The 17,428-nt window shown below is 50.7% G+C and overlaps 1 pseudogene; it reads left to right on the top strand.

Moving 5' to 3' along the window:
• The first annotated feature begins 1,550 nt into the window (after positions 1–1,550).
• The window catches only part of LOC125745783 (pleckstrin homology domain-containing family A member 5-like), a 121,168-nt pseudogene continuing 105,290 nt past the window's right edge, over positions 1,551–17,428 (top strand).

The following is a 17,428-nucleotide window of genomic DNA, read 5'->3' as shown; positions in this document are numbered from 1 at the left end:
TCACTCTCACACGCACACCTACAGGCAATTTAGCAAGTCCAATTAGCCTCAGCATGTTTTTGGACTGTGGGGTGAAACCGGAGTACCCAGAGGAAACCCCACGACGACATGGGGAGAACATGCAAACTCCGCACACATGTGACCCAGGCGGAGACTCGAACCTGGGTCTCAGAGGTGTGAGGCAACAGTGCTAACCACTGCACCACCATGCCGCCCCATGAACAAAATCACAAGATTGATTTCTTAAACTAGCATCAGTCCACGACTTCAGGTCGGGACGTCAAATCTGACCTGCTCAGCATGCTTCCAGCGCGATCATCATCGGGAAAAGTGGTCTGAAGAAGATGAAGAAGAAGATGTCATGTCTCTTTAAGCATGAATATGCAATTGCTCAGTGGAGGCTGGGGTGACGTAATAAATCAATGGTCCTGTGCAGGTCTGAATCCTTTACTTCGTTGGAAATTACACCAGTCTCAATTTAACAGCAATTCACAACTATTTCACACTGTGTCATAAAAAGTTTAGGAGATGCCGAAGTGGATCAGTGTCCAAGACCTATTGAATCATCTGCCAGAGACACTGGACATGCAAGAGGTATCACTGGAGCAGAAACGTGTTTTCCACCTTCTCTGTGAAAGATTTGAAAACGTTTTTGATTGTGGAAAACAACGTAATTCGAAGCATACGAATGAGCATGTGGGGATTTCATTTTAATAAGAGAAGGTATCAGCTGTTGCACTGCGCTGTATTACCCAGCCCAATACTGTGTGATTAAGTCTGGAATTTCTCCCTGTTGACTCACTAAAGCCAAAAAGGTTGGAAAATCAGTGTAATACATACACTTTAATACCATTATACAAATATGTTATTCAGCAAGGTTTGAAGAATTTCTCCTCAAATGCAGAAGTGCGTTCGTTAATAACTGACTATGTGGCTCCCGTTGGATTTTCGTTTGATTACAACGAAGAATAAACTATTTTATTTGAAATCAAAGCGCTCCTGTTTTTCGTCAGTTTTAAGAAATATTTGACACACCATCCATACATATTTTTGCATAGGCGTGAGTCCTACTGCTCCACGCTCTCTAAAGTATTGAGGGTTTATTGACTTTGTCCTAAGCCATATACCCATTATATCAGCTGCAATCCACAAGCAGATTTTAAAACATTGGCGCATAGCTGGTATAAAAAGATTGAGGCTGAGAAATAGCCATTCGGCGATTTTCTCGTGGAGGAAAATGAACGAACAACGAAATTAAATAGTGGTGATTTACAAAATGTGCAAAATGTCGTTAAAATGTATATAGCAGATCCTGGTCTACCTTTTTTATATTATTGTATCGCTACTCTAAGCACTCTCAGGATGCCTCGTTCTCCGTACTGGAGATGAAAGCACATACGGATCCGTCACCCCTACATTCCCGCATCCCCGATCGCATCGAGTACCAGGGTAACGTGCCGCGCTCCGCAGGCGCGCTCCCGCCCCCCAGAGGCTCGCTTTCCCCCCGCTTGCTTCTAAGGACGGTTGCCAGGGTTTCCGGGCACGCGCGAGCGGCGCGGCAACGCGCACTTCAATCTCGGTAGATTGCCAGACATGGCGGCGGACCTGAACCCGGAGTGGCTGTCCTGCCTGCCGTCTTCGTGGAGTTACGGTGTTACACGGGACGGACGCATCTTCTTCATCAAGTAAATATGAAGTGGATACGAAAATCGGACGTGCTCGCCTGGTTCCGGCCCTAATGTTCAACTTAGTCTCTCTTGCATTTCTTACACCTTTCCCCCCCATGTCTCGCCAACAGTGAAGAAGCAAAGAGCACAACCTGGCTCCATCCGACCACGGTGGAGGCCGTCAGCACCGGCCACCGGAAAACTCCCGGTAAATATTCCGAAGTTCGCCTCGGAGCACCGGCGCTCCTCCCAAGTTCACTTATCGGTTAGAGCTTAAGGACGAGTCCGCCCCCTGCCCGGCTCCGTCCCTGCCGGCTGTCAATACCGTTATTCGTCCTGGAGGCACCGGACACGGCAGCTGGAACCGCGTGAGCTGCACCGCGACGGCGCCCGCCAGCGGTACCCGGCGACAGAGCGGAGTCGCCTCAAAGTTTGGGTTTATGTCGGGTCCGGCTCGTAACGCTGGGCGGCGGGAGCGCGGCTGTTACGGTGAAGCCGGCTCCAGGTAGCGGGGAGGCATCCCGCGGAGCTTGCCGCGGTGTGACGGATAGCGGAGGCGGACGGCTCGCCGCCGCGCATCGGCGCCGCATCGGAGTACCGTACCATCGGAGGAGGGGGGTGGGGGTACACGGCGGCTTCTGCTGAGGCACCCCCCAAAACCCGGATCGCTCGTCTGCAAGCATACCGGCGGGTGTAGATGGGGACGGGGGCGGGGAGGTGAGGACGCTGCGCGGCATCTTCGCGGAATTGCACGGTGCTCCGTGTGATGGCACTGCGGACCAGGGATTCGTCGGGCGGCGGATACGTGTCCTCAGGCGGCACCGTCCGCTAAGCCGCCGCCGCTGCTGCTTTGGTCGCGGCATTTACCGCGAATCTCTCGTTGCTGCTGTACATCCATCCATCCATCCATCCATCCATCCATCCATCCATCCATCCATCTATCTATCTATCTATCTATCTATCTATCTATCTATCTATCTATCTATCTATCTATCTATCTATCTATCTAATCTGTCATGTTTTTTTTATTTACTTTCTTCCGTTATAGATTTACCAACTGGATGGGAGGAAGGATTCACCTTTGAGGGAGCCAGGTGCTTTATAAAGTAAGTGGGAATTACCAAGTGTCAAGGTGCCTTGAAGCCTCTCAATTCTGCATTTTCACCCCTTTGCCCCCCCTCCACAAATTCCTGGTGGGTTGCCCCTGAGCCCCCCCCCCCAGTGTTTTACAAATTTAGAAAGTATCCTCACCATTGCTCGAAGCAAGCCTTCCCATTTCTTATTGCACAGGGTGTGACATGCTGGAGATACTTAGATCTCCCATGGCTGAAAACGTTTCCCTGCGTGTCAGTCTGCTCTTCTTGTTCTCTGCTCCAGGATGCATCCTTACCTGACTGCTGCCTCATGTTCTGTGGGTGTTTTATAGCTTCAGTGATAAATATATTTCCCACATGGCCTTATCACTGTTTACATTATTGGTGGGTACGCCTTTCCCACCTCGGAATGGACTGCCCTTCTCCTGTATCCTCAGCCACTTACAGTGTTTTCAGGTTCTGCTGAATGTTTGGTCACGTTCCACAGTCTGGTTTGTCTCTGCTGTAAAAGATGGCTGAGTTTGTTTGCTGATATTGTCATTTTTGCATTTTGCATCGAGCTGAATCAGGTCTCTTTGCATTAATGTGTTTTATACTTGGATTTGCTCAAGAGGGTGAATAAACAAAAGAGGCTTTGACCTCTGCCAGGGAGACTAGGGAATAATCAGCTGTTAAACGAGCGGGACGTCTGACTGCTGACCAAGTTACCATTCCCGCTGGCTCGTGACATGCAGAAGAACAACAAGCAGCAGCGGGCGCCTGGCGGACCGTGCCCAGAGAGCCGATTAGCGCCTAACTGAGATGTGCACTTAGTGTGCGTCCCTAGATGTTCAGCTAATAAAGAGATAAGGTGGAGGGGGAGAGACCCAGGAGCTTTGAGGGCTCGAGTGTCTCCATGAAGGGCTGAGGTGGTACGTGCCGGGAAATCCACTGAAGAGAAATTAAAGTGCCACGTCCCTCTGGAATTTTCTATGCATCCCCGATGTTCTGGAAAACAGCACTGAGTGTATTCTTTCATGATCTGACGACGACGGAGATCTGGATTGGGAGACATTGGTTGCTGGGGGGAGGGGGGTGTGTGGAGAGGGGGGTGTGTCCCCACTTCATGCCAGGTGTGAAACCTCGTTGCAGACTGTAGGGGGCAATGGTGTTTGATTAACCGGTGCAGTTCATATTGTGTCACTCAGGTGGGGAGTCTCTCTTAGTCTGACCTTCCGTCAGATGTGACTCTGAGCTCACAGGTGACCCATGGCTGGCTCTAATGAGCTTCCCCCCCCCGCTCTCCCCCCACACGCACACACCTTCAGATGGGCTTTAGAGTGTCAGCCAATCTTCTGACAGGCCATCCATCCCTCTCTGTCTCCGTCACTTGGACCTTGGTTACTTTGTGACAGGCCCGAGAGCCACTGGTTGGATGGTTGGGCGACTCACCATGTTCTTTCTGGAAAATTGCATAAGGGCTCCCCCCTTCCAACCTGGAATTCTATCTGTCTGTCTGTCTTTCTGTCTGTCTGTCTGTCTGTCTGTCTGTCTGTCTGTCTGTCTGTCTGCCTAACTAGCTAATCATCTTAAGGAACACACTTGTCTGCATCCTCCCAAGGTTTCTTCCTTCTCTGGAGTTTTCCTTGCCACTGTCGCCTCTGGCTAACCCACTGGGGGCTTTGGACAGGGGTAATGTAAAGCGCTTTGAGACAATGTAATATTCTGAAAATGCGCTATATAAATAAAATTGAGTTGAATTGAATTGATTTCTGTTCCCAGTCATGTTACTGCAGATGATCAGGTCATGCTGATACTGTTTATTGACGTATGTAATAATAATAGTAGTAGCATTGATTATTTTAACTTATTAGCATAATTAATTTGCATATAATGGTAATTATTTTTTTCTGATTGTGTTACTCATGTTACATCAGCTGCTGATGGCAGAGACCCAGAGATTAGGGGCTGTTTGGTATTCTGGGGACTCACCGTAGGACACTGAGGGAATGAGGTTTATGTATTGCTTCCAAAGTTGCTTCCAAATTCGCCCGTTTCCTTCGCTGCCAAGACGTGTTTGTGTACTTCAGACTGCATTTGGTGGAAAGTCAGCAGCGGTTCCCTGGGGGAAAAGCCACCGTTTCTTCTCTTGACGGGGAAAAGACGGGAGCTAGGGGCATCCGATGGAGGTTCGAACCTGATAAACAGGCCTGGACATGGGGTCTGACGATTCAGGGGTGAAGGGGGCCGGCGGTGGCACTTTTGATTTGAGGAGGGAATGAAGGAAATCAGAAAAGGCTGAGAAGGACAAAAAACTGTAGTGAGAAGACAAGCTGGGGCTGAGTCCCCTGCAGAAAGCGGAGAGCTGGAGGGTCATCTGTCGTCTGGGAATCTGTGGAACTACACCAGCTCCTGGTGCCCATTGTCCTTCTGCCAGATATGCCTTTCACTACACTAGGATGTCCCCTTATCAGCCCCCCTCCCCATGCCAGTAGGAGGAAGACGTGGTCCATTCTTGATTCACACAGCATCACCGCCATCCTGACGTTAACAGAAATCTCCACCGGAGCGGGCCGAGCTTAAAGGAAGGCGTAGGGAGCTAGCGACGTGGCATGTCAGGTGGAAGTGAACAGGGGAACGCCACTAAAGGTCGCCTGTCAGACTCCGCTCCGTCTTCCCAATGGGGAAGTCTAAATTTCTGCTGCCTCATCTGTGTCCTGGAGCTGCTGCTGGTGGTGGGGAGGGGATTGGGGGAGTAGCTGTCAACAGTCACAGCTGTGAGGGGGGGGGGCATGATTGTCCTTGAAGGCCCACGGTGATCCTCCCGTGATTTGGGAGGGGTGACCGGCTGGTGTGAGAAGGGAGAGTCCACAGAAGCGTTAGCTCGCGATGCCTCTGTGACCCCCACCGGGAAAAATAACTAAAGGATGGATGGACGGATGTAGCGATGTTTTTGCTGTGTGTTGTATGACAAGTAGGGAATGTTGGTCATTTCTAAATCCTGTAAAGAATAATAAATAAATGCAATGCAGTACACAATATGCAATGAATCGCCATCCATATTTCTGCACCATATTCTATGAATATATGCATAAAATCTGAGAATTGTGCTTAATATTTTGCATTTGCTTGTGATATTCTGATTTAAGGGAGATTTATGTCGGCATGTGAAGCTATTGGGCAAAAATGGCATTTATGTAACTTCACTTATCTTAATAATGTGTAAGTGGCTGATCCAGTACGGCACGCAGTCATGCACTGAGAGGCCTAAGGCACCACTTTACACAAATAATGTAGTAATACATGCTTACCTAACATTTAGTTGATGGTTAATTACTGCATTAAGTAAGCATACACTACCACATTGTTTATGTCCCCTCAAGTAAAGTGCTACGGAGCCTAAATGTTTCTTTGTTTATTAGTCTCCATTCCAATGCCTTTTCCACCATGTCGTGCTGTTAATGACGTATCAGTTGAATTAAAGACTGGCCTCTTCGGTTTCCATTTATTCTTACTCTGGACCACATTATTTTGATGTCATGTGTTCGTTACCTTTTTTGTGATTTTCTTTTGGATGCCTCCTAAGGAGCCTAGCAACTGTTGCTAATGGCATCGTTTCTGCTTGCCGATTTTTTTTTTTTTTTTTAGTAAACACAGGGTGAGTCGGTCGATGGTGGGTCACAGGTAGGACTGCCCAGGGTCACTGAGGATGCTAATGTCTGCTTTTTCCCATCGGGGCTGGCAGTTTCTAAGTAGGCCCTAATGCGGAGCAGATGTTCACGCCGTAGTTTTTCTGGCTACGTTTCCCATTCCGCCATTGGGCTAAGGAGCATCTATGTGATCTACTTCTCAGACAAATGGTATCGCGCCTGGCCAAGCGCCTGTTTTCGAGGCGGCTCTCTGGGGAGTGCGGTAATGAATCAGTCATGTTCTCTGATTGTCCCCCAGCATCCATCCCCTGCAGCTTCCATCCTGAATTATTATTCGCGATTGCGTCTTTTGGTGCTGGCCGTTGTGTAAGTAAACAGTGGGCTTAATGAGGCAGAGCTTGCTGGGAATTAGGATGAGTTGGGCCAATGGAATGTGCTTGTGGGACTCCTGCAGTGGACAGGTGCGGCTCGTGGCTGTAAGAGGTCTTACTCCTGAGAATGGCATCTTTATGAGGCCTCTGGCTCTGTTTAAGGTGATCTTCTGGTTTCTTGCCCAGTAGACAGCTTGGCTGGTCAGTCTTCTAGCTGCTCGTCACTTGTTTTAATTCCGAAGTAGAACAGAGAGGCTGGTGCAGGGCCTTGAACCTGCCTCTTCGGTTGTAGCTGTGCTCGCTGCTGTTGTACACATTTCTTAGGGAAATACTTCCTTCTTGCATGGTGGTGTTCTCAGTGCTGTCTGGCTTGCCCACTGGGATAATTAATCATGCTGTCTGATCTGGTGAGAAGTGTCTTCCTCGTGTTACAGGTAATAAGGTTCGCACACAGTAATTTGTTCACATGAGAATACAGCCATATCACCCTATAACTAATCGAGTCTGTTAAAGATCTCTGCTCAAATTCATTTTAAAGGCAGTTTGTTAAAAATCTGTTATGACTGTAGAAGACACTGTATTTTTCTTAATAATGCTTAGATCTGTGCTCTTTTGGTCCCGTGGTGGGTTAGGGTTAGCGTTAGTATTTCTCGACCCAGTCCTCGAGGATCCCCAGACAATCTTACTTTTTGCTCCATCCCAGCTCCCAGCACACCTGTAACAGGAAATCAGCGATTGGCTGGGAGATGGGGAGGGAGAAAAAATGTGGGCTGACTGGGGGTCCCCAAGGACTAGACTGAGTAGCACTGGGTTCAGTGAAAGTCAGAGAAACCAGTCTGATGCTGTTGGCGGTTTTGTTGGTTTGTGGCTCCAGGGTTTTAGAGCGGATGTTCTGCTCATGATAGCCGACTGACTGGACTGGCAGCTCTGTGTGTCTCAGAATCATGAGCCGCGACTGACCTGAACCCCTCACAAGTGCTACAAAGCGGCATGGAGCGGTGCCACCTATCCCACTGATACTGCGGTTGAGCCTGGCACTGACCCCCCCACATCAGTAAACTGCACCCAGGAGACTCAGTTCTTCCCAGAGTTCCACTTCATACTGTAGTTGTGATGGATTCCTGCAAGGGTTCCTCCAAGAACTACTACAGGTTAGCCTAGTCCCCGCACTTGTGTCGGTTGCTGTAAAGGGCACACATGCTGTAAAGCACCCTTGTCATTTCCGCTAAGCCGCAAATGTTTGAGACAAGGCTGTAGGTTTGGAATTAACATCGATAGGGACTCAGTCGGCCCTGAAACCCCTCCCCCCAAACACACATGGTACTCCCACAATATTGGTCGGGACAAATGCCTACCGTCCTTAGCCAAATCTACGCCTTTGATTTGAGAGCAGTTCTCTTGCTTAGAGTGATCTGCAGTGTTGGGTGGGATTACTGGAACCACCGCGTGAAGTGCTGACACGCTCCATAATCTGTGCAGTTTGCGGGCCTGGTGTTTGGCTTCGTGATGTGAGGTTTTACCAGTGAGAAACATGGCCAGCTGACATGTCCGTGTGCCTGTGTGCGTGTCTGTCTCCACTCTTATAACAGGTGTTGCTGTAAATTGCTCAGATGAAGGGGTGGTGCTGCTTAAATGGCTGAATTAATCATCACTCGTTTTTCTGCACATTGGCATGGTGAGACAAGCATAGTGCAGGGTCTCTCTCTCTCTCTCTCTCTCTCTCTCTCTCTCTCTCCCTGTTTTTCCCTCCCTCCGTTTTCTCCCTTGGTAAATCGCACACAGATCTGCAGATGCAACAGAGGACAAATGTCTGATTTTCTTGGTATCTACCCCCCCCCCCCCCCCCAATCTACATAGACAGCTGTAAGGCCATCTGCGGTGCCCTCCCCCCCCCAGCCCAGACCTCAGCCAGAACATGAATCGGGTCGGCTCTGAGTCACGACTGACAGTGGAGGTCGTGTTCGGCGATCCAATTGGGATTCACAGAGGTGGCCAGGGCTCCGTTGTGCAGCCCCAAAACGCAGTGCTGGTATATGGTGTCTGCGAGTCGCCAGACAGCAGACAGGTGGCGCTGGAGTGCAGGTCGTGGCCCTGTTGCGTAACAGCGCCGGCTGGGCGCTGGGCGCTGAGCCTCAGCAGCAGCTGGGCCAGTTGAGCACTGGCTTGCGTCCGCTCACAGTGCCGCTCCGTGTTTAGGATTAGCTCTCTCTGTGTGGTCCGGGCCACATCTGGCCCCTCGTCCATAGGGCCGGTGCCACCCAGCTGAGGGTCCTCTGGGTTCCATGGGACAGCTGGAAGCTTTCCCAGCCCCAAGCTGCCAGGAGCGCATGCGGCTGCTGGTGGACAGATACTGCTAGCTGGAACATTCCGGCAAATGATTCTGGAGCATTTTCTTCTTCTGTTCACGTGCACTGCTATTACACTGGATAAATACATGCTGTATATACCTATAAATAAATGCATATTTCTACAGCTCTTAATTTTATATTTTGTGTGTGTGTGTTTATGTGTACTTATGCATTTGTGTATGTATTTGCTTGACTGTGACTCATCTACAGTTCCTATTCACAGTTACTTCATCATATGGCAACACTACCCATAATCCTAACGTGAAATGATAATTGCGGTTGACATCAGGGATGTGATAGATAGCATGTGCGCAGCAGGGTGTGTCCTGGGAGCAAGTCCTGTGTCTCTGAGCGTACTTCGCTGGAACCAGAGATGGGGCCAGTCGCCACAAGGTGTCTCTTTATCAGCAATTGAATCCACTTACTGCGATAGTAAACGTCCAGTCAGGCCGTGCCATGTTTAATGCCCATCACCCACGAGTCCGTGTGGGTGTCCCCTGTTATGTCGTACCCTGTGCTTGGATGGAAACTTGTGCTGGGCCACGGATGCTGACTGCTTTTATATATATTTGTTTTGTTTTTGTTTTTTTGACTAGAGTCTCTTTGTCATTATATCCTCGTTTGTCAGATTTGGCTGCATAACTTTGTGTAACAGACAGAGTATTAATGGAGTAACCACAGAGTAACCATGACAGAGTATTAATTCTGACTGAGTGTTTCCCGTACTGTAGGAAGCGTGACGGCATAATTAAATACTTTTGGAGAGTCTGAATGATTCCATTAGTACGTTTAACCTGCGTAATCCGATGGAGAGCTCAGCCAAGCATCTGAGATTAGGCCCGTACTCTGTTCCTCATGTGCACTTAAAGACTTTATACAAGATCCTTTAGAATCAGGCCCATTTGGACTGGCTGATCGCGCTCTAGCCAAGGAGACTGGTGATTCTTTGTCATGATCTGTCGATTCCCACCTTGTCTCACATGGGCCTGTCCGATTTCATTAAGGAGTATCGGGCAAATGAAACGCAGTCTGCTAGAAAGGATGGATGAGAATGGGTAGCTGATAGCTGGTATTGAGTGGAAACCTTTAGCCTTTAGAACTAGCAGAGGGTCATTGTGTTTTGGGCTGTATTCCCGCCCCTACACTGCTTACATGGTGTTGGGGGTAGAGGTTCTGGGGTCACATTCAAGCTTGTATTGATTCTGCACTGAGGTTGGCCTTCATGCTGAGATCCGCCGATGGCTTCACTGCAATTTGCATGACGAATCATGGAGGGATATTTTAATTATTCAGTAAAATGTTTCAGACGAGAGCGGAGCAAAACATAGGAGTCATTACGAATACACATGCGATCGCACGTATCGGGATAATGATGTTAAGTAAGTGTTTTCTCACAAACAAAAAAAACGAGAACATAAGTAACATTGTTTGGCATGAGTAACAACGCCTGGCTGTAATAAACCAAACATCTAAGCAGGTGGCTTTAGGTGTTTGGCAAACGGCGGGTTCGAGAGCAGCATCACAAGACTGATACATGCTCATGACAACTCCCTGGACGTCAAGTTTCAATATTTGACGCCGGCTGCCTTAGATTAGATGTGACACTGAATAATTAAATTAGCAGACGGGGGAAGGCTTGGTGGCTGAAGGCAGAGTGTGTGTTTACATTTGCAATGTGCCGGCTTTTAAGAACTCATGTTCAGTGCCCCCTCCCCCCACCAGTTCTGGGGACAGTGGTACATTCCCAGGGCTCTGACATCACGGGTTGCTGTGGGGCACGGGTTTGCCACGCTTTCTTCTTGTTTTCCTGGGTGGGGAGCTTAAAACACATACTGACACACCTCAGAGTATAAAGAAAGCCAGCTCCCCTTTATGTTTTTGGCTTCCACTTCCCCGCTGACTTTGACTCCTGACTGTCTCAGAGTCCCAGAGTCAATAGAAGGTGCCATAGTGTACTAACACAGCAGCGTGCCGGGTGCACTCTGTCATGCTGTGACTGTCTCAGAGTCCCAGAGTCAATAGAAGGTGCCATAGCGTACTAACACAGCAGCGTGCCAGGTGCACTCTGTCATGCTGTGACTGTCTCAGAGTCCCAGAGTCAATAGAAGGTGCCATAGCGTACTAACACAGCAGCGTGCCGGGTGCACTCTGTCATGCTGTGACTGTCTCAGAGTCCCAGAGTCAATAGAAGGTGCCATAGCGTACTAAGACAGCAGCGTGCCGGGTGCACTCTGTCATGCTGTGACTGTCTCAGAGTCCCAGAGTCAATAGAAGGTGCCATAGCGTACTAACACAGCAGCGTGCCGGGTGCACTCTGTCATGCTGTGACTGTCTCAGAGTCCCAGAGTCAATAGAAGGTGCCATAGTGTACTAACACAGCAGCGTGCCGGGTGCACTCTGTCATGCTGTGACTGTCTCAGAGTCCCAGAGTCAATAGAAGGTGCCATAGTGTACTAACACAGCAGCATGCCGGGTGCACTCTGTCATGCTGTGACTGTCTCAGAGTCCCAGAGTCAATAGAAGGTGCCATAGCGTACTAAGACAGCAGCGTGCCGGGTGCACTCTGTCATGCTGTGACTGTCTCAGAGTCCCAGAGTCAATAGAAGGTGCCATAGCGTACTAACACAGCAGCGTGCCGGGTGCACTCTGTCATGCTGTGACTGTCTCAGAGTCCCAGAGTCAATAGAAGGTGCCATAGCGTACTAACACAGCAGCGTGCCGGGTGCACTCTGTCATGCTGTGACTGTCTCAGAGTCCCAGAGTCAATAGAAGGTGCCATAGCATACTAACACAGCAGCGTGCCGGATGCACTCTGTCATGCTGTGACTGTCTCAGAGTCCCAGAGTCAATAGAAGGTGCCATAGCGTACTAACACAGCAGCGTGCCGGATGCACTCTGTCATGCTGTGACTGTCTCAGAGTCCCAGAGTCAATAGAAGGTGCCATAGCGTACTAACACAGCAGCGTGCCGGGTGCACTCTGTCATGCTGTGACTGTCTCAGAGTCCCAGAGTCAATAGAAGGTGCCATAGCGTACTAACACAGCAGCGTGCCGGGTGCACTCTGTCATGCTGTGACTGTCTCAGAGTCCCAGAGTCAATAGAAGGTGCCATAGCATACTAACACAGCAGCGTGCCGGATGCACTCTGTCATGCTGTGACTGTCTCAGAGTCCCAGAGTCAATAGAAGGTGCCATAGCGTACTAACACAGCAGCGTGCCGGATGCACTCTGTCATGCTGTGACTGTCTCAGAGTCCCAGAGTCAATAGAAGGTGCCATAGCGTACTAACACAGCAGCGTGCCGGATGCACTCTGTCATGCTGTGACTGTCTCACGCCCAGGCTGTGTGTCAGCGATGCCCCTTTGCCCGTCTGCTCGTGGAGATTCCGGCCGCGCTGCTCCGAAATGAAAAGGCTTTATCTGAGATCTGCAGGCTAAGTGGGGCTGACTGCATCCTCATTTCATGGTGTGACATTTAAGGCTAAAGAGGGACTTTCTCCGCGCTCCAGAAAGTGGCACTGCTGTGTGGTAAATGGGGGAGGCGGGGGGGGGGGTGGCCCGAGATCCACCTACTCGCTGAGGAAGCCTGCTGCTGGCTGCCCGCCATAGCAGTCTGACGTGGGGAGGTGGGATGGAGACCCAAGATCCGCCTGCTTACTGGGGGAGCCTGTCACTGGCCGCCCGATTGACCATAGCGAACTGACTTGTGGAGGCAGGGGAGAGGCCGGACATATGTCTGCTCGCTGAGGGAGGCTGCTGCTGGCTGCCCCATTGGCTGCAGTGCTCTGATGTGGGGAGGCGGGGGAGAGGCCCAAGGTCTGCCTGCTTGCTGGGAGAGCCTAGCGCTGGCTGCATGACTGGCCGCAGCAGTCTGACATAGGGAGGTGGAGGAGATGTCCAAAATGTGACAGCTTCCCTGTAGTCCCATGTCATGGCCTTTTTGCTGTGGAATCTGGAGAATCCCTTGTGTGACGGCACAGAGGTGGGGTGGGAGCGGTGAGCAGCCCAAGGCACTGCAGTACAGGGGGCTGAGAGCTCATGTAGTCGCCCCACTGGTGGGTCCTGTACTCAAAGTATAGGAGGCTGAGAGCTCATGTGGTTGCCCTGCTGGTGACTCCGATACCCTCAGTATAGGAGGCTGAGAGCTCATGTGGTTGCCCTGCTGGTGGCTCCTGTACCCTCAGTATAGGAGGCTGAGAGCTCATGTGGTTGCCCTGCTGGTGGCTTCTGTACCCTCAGTATAGGAGGCTGAGAGGTCATGTGGTTGCCCCGCTGGTGGGTCCTGTACCCTCAGTATAGGGGGCTGAAAGCTCATGTGGTTGCCCCGCTGGTGGCTCCGGTACCCTCAGTACAGGGGGCTGAGAGCTCATGTGGTTGCCCCGCTGGTGGCTCCTGTACCCTCAGTATAGGGGGCTGAGAGCTCATGTGGTAGCCCTGCTGGTGACTCTGATACCCTCAGTATAGGAGGCTGAGAGGTCATGTGGTAGCCCTGCTGGTGACTCCGATACCCTCAGTATAGGAGGCTGAGAGGTCATGTGGTAGCCCTGCTGGTGACTCTGATACCCTCAGTATAGGAGGCTGAGAGCTCATGTGGTAGCCCTGCTGGTGACTCTGATACCCTCAGTATAGGAGGCTGAGAGGTCATGTGGTAGCCCTGCTGGTGACTCCGATACCCTCAGTATAGGTGGCTGAGAGCTCATGTGGTTGCCCCGCTGGTGGGTCCTGTACCCTCAGTATAGGGGGCTGAAAGCTCATGTGGTAGCCCTGCTGGTGGCTCCTGTACCCTCAGTATAGGAGGCTGAGAGGTCATGTGGTAGCCCCGCTGGTGACTCCGATACCCTCAGTATAGGAGGCTGAGAGCTCATGTGGTTGCCCCGCTGGTGGCTCCTGTACCCTCAGTATAGGGGGCTGAGAGCTCATGTGGTAGCCCTGCTGGTGACTCCGATACCCTCAGTATAGGCGGCTGAGAGCTCATGTGGTTGCCCCGCTGGTGGGTCCTGTACCCTCAGTATAGGGGGCTGAAAGCTCATGTGGTAGCCCTGCTGGTGGCTCCTGTACCCTCAGTATAGGAGGCTGAGAGGTCATGTGGTTGCCCCGCTGGTGACTCCGATACCCTCAGTATAGGAGGCTGAGAGCTCATGTGGTAGCCCTTCTGGTGGCTCCTGTACCCTCAGTTTAGGGGGCTGAGAGCTCATGTGGTAGCCCTGCTGGTGGCTCCTGTACCCTCAGTTTAGGGGGCTGAGAGCTCATGTGGTCGCCCCGCTGGTGAGTCCTGTATATATAACAAAAGCTCACATTTTCCTTTTGCACTTGTCGTTGTTGTTCTGTTCTCATTTACCTCTATGTTTGTTTAGCAGTAAGAGAGCTAGTGAGCTTTTGATAAGGTTAACATGATAGCATGTCTGTTTAGGGTATTGATAGGATGGTATAATCATACAAAAATTTGATAGGGACAGTAGGAAAGGAAGCTTTGCTTTTTATGTGTTAGAGAGGCAGTCGGGGTTGCTGTATTTTTAGAACCCAGTGTCTGATTTTGCAAACATAATCTTGGTTAAATATAATTTTTGTGACATCAGCTCTATTTTTACAGCATTTTGGCTAAAGGGGTTGATCACCAGTGATTGGTCAATCTGGTACACCTTGTGAACCACGTAGCCCAGCATCAGATCCACACCACACAGAAAGCACGCGTTAGAAACTCTGATGATAGTATGCAATTTCCCCAACGCGGTTACACAGTTTTGCGGGCGAGGAGGGCTGCAATAATCTCACCAAACCTGTTCAGTGTGATGCATTCTGGGAAGCAGGGGCCCTCTCTGAACTCTCTGAGCTTTTCATCAGATCCATTCAATGGCCTCTCTGAGCATAGTCATGACCCCGAGATCCTGTTTCTGTGCCTGTCTACGTGAAAGGAGTGTGTTGAAACAGGCGGGTGGAACAGTGCGATGGGAGGGGTCATCCTCTGTGAGCCCTAGATCAGCTTCCCAGCAGACGTCACGGGGTCACTCCTGCCCATGTGCGGCACACTTGTGTAATGTTTTCAGAAAGCCAGGTACGAACAGCTGCCCCCTCGACAAACTGCCTGTCGCCCGACCGGAGTGGATAATGACATAATTGCACGGGGAAGCGGAGCGGAATGAACCAGCTTCCGTCAAAGGAGGCGGTAATACGACACTGCGGAATCTGGGCATGGGAAGCCAGCGCAATCTCCCCCCAACCCCCTACGTGATCGCGCGCTTCAGGCTAATTGTGCATGTGTAACTCTGACAGTGAGCGGCGTGACACAGTGGCGAGGTGTAATTTTCTTTGTGTGACATCGTACACACTCCTCAACATGCACTTATCTCGTGACATCTGCGCTTCTGAAAGCTGTGGGCTTGACGTTTAGGAGGGTGCACTCGGAATGAGCCTTTTGGCATGCTCACCAGGGGTGGGGGGTACCGGATGAAGTCTCTTCCTGCACGCGAGAGTCGGAAGAGCCCGTGCTGCCTTTTGCAGGTTCTACAACTCAGTTACCCATGGTTATGCTGTGGTCACACCTTGGTTATAGCATGGTTATGCCTTCGTTATGCATGGTGATGCTGTGGTCATGCCTTGGTTACGCCATGGTTACGCCATTTTGATGCTGTGGTCATGCCTTGGTTACCTCATGGTTACCCCAAAGCAATGCCATTGTCATGCTTTGGTTACACCATGGTGATGCTGTGGTCATGCCTTGGTTACGCATGGTGATGCTGTGGTTATGCCATTGTTACGCCATGGTTACGCCATAGTGATGCTGTGGTCATGCCTTGGTTACCTCATGGTTACCCCAAAGCAATGCCATTGTCATGGTGATGCTGTGGTCATGCCTTGGTTACACCATGATGATGCTGTGGTTATGCCATTGTTACGCCATGGTTACGCCATAGTGATGCTGTGGTCATGCCTTGGTTACGCCTTGGTTACGCCATGGTTACGCCATGGTTACCCCAGTTAATGGTAAAGGGTTGCCATCGATCCTTTGGCAGGCTCTGAGTATTTTAGACGTACGGTTTAATTTGCAATTAATAAAAGAGCGCTTCAAATGAATGGTGTCTTCTGCTCATTTAAGTAGCAGACCATCACCACTGACCACCTGGAGGGAGCTTTGTGTGAATGTGTGTGAGTATGTGTTTCGTGTCACATGCATCCTCACGGAAGCTGGCAGGGTCACCTTTATGATGCTGTCTTTATGTGCTCCACCAGCAATGCCCATGAATCAGTCTTGGCCCCACCCTGTTCACATGCTTTTATTGCTCTGTGTTTCATTGCCCTTGCTATTGTCCTGGTAAATTAAGCAGTAAGCCCATAATCTTCCTTATTGAACCAGATGATGAACTGTCACAGTCCGGCTTTTTTCCCTCCACATGGTGGTGGTTTTCCCGCGCTAAACCTTAATTATGGAGCGTGCGGTCAGCTGCCGGCTTTGCTTAAATCGGGACTCTTGATGAATGATTGTGATAGGAGAGCAGGGCTTTATGGGCCGTGGCATGCCTCTGGAATGTGTGGGATACTGGAATAGGGCTTCCTCCCAATGACTGGCACCATGATCCAGGCCCTGATCAGCCTGAACCAGCCCCCTCCGAGTGCCGAGGGGACCCCTGAACTGCTGGCGTCCCCCTCCGCCATTTTGCCTTTCGGCTTTGTGACCCAGCTCCTGGCTGCGGGGGCCATCTCCTTAAGCCCAGTCAGTATGGGTGCAGTGCATGGATGCGGCCACACTGGATGTCTTCTTGCTGGGGGGAGCCCTTCTACGCATCATGTCACAGTGATTTCTGCCATTCCCTTTCTCACAGCTGGGTCATTTAGGGAAATACATTCTTCCCTGGGATATGCTGGGTATCTAAGCGACGTGCTGTAAAAGCAGGTAGCATATTCATTCAGAAGCTAAACCAGAGGGTTATTGGTTTGGGTCCCAGGTGAGTCCAGGCCCATGAGGCTCCAGAAAAATGATGAGCTCTGTAAAGAGATGAAGAATAAATCATTGGCCCTTTAAGAAAAATCCCATAATATGCACACAAGCAGCCAGCTGAAACTGGCATTAGGGCCAGATGCTGGGAGAGGTGTGCAGGGACTATGGCTGCCAAGTTTCCCAGTTTGTCAGCAGGCAGGGGGATGCATTCCCAATGTGCAGCCCCGCCCCCTTCCGCATTTGCTCCTGCAGGCTCCGCCCTCAGAGTCCCTGCCTCACTGTGCTGATAGAGTCCGTGTCCGATGGCCTCTTCGGGGCTGATGCAGCTCCTGGCCTTGCTCTTCGCGCCGCATGCTCGGCCCGCCACTCCGTTCTCAGTGCTGCCAGG

This window comes from Brienomyrus brachyistius, chromosome 1 (genome assembly GCF_023856365.1).
Source record: "Brienomyrus brachyistius isolate T26 chromosome 1, BBRACH_0.4, whole genome shotgun sequence".
Lineage (NCBI taxonomy): Eukaryota > Metazoa > Chordata > Actinopteri > Osteoglossiformes > Mormyridae > Brienomyrus > Brienomyrus brachyistius.
This window is presented reverse-complemented; position numbering and strand designations above follow the sequence as displayed.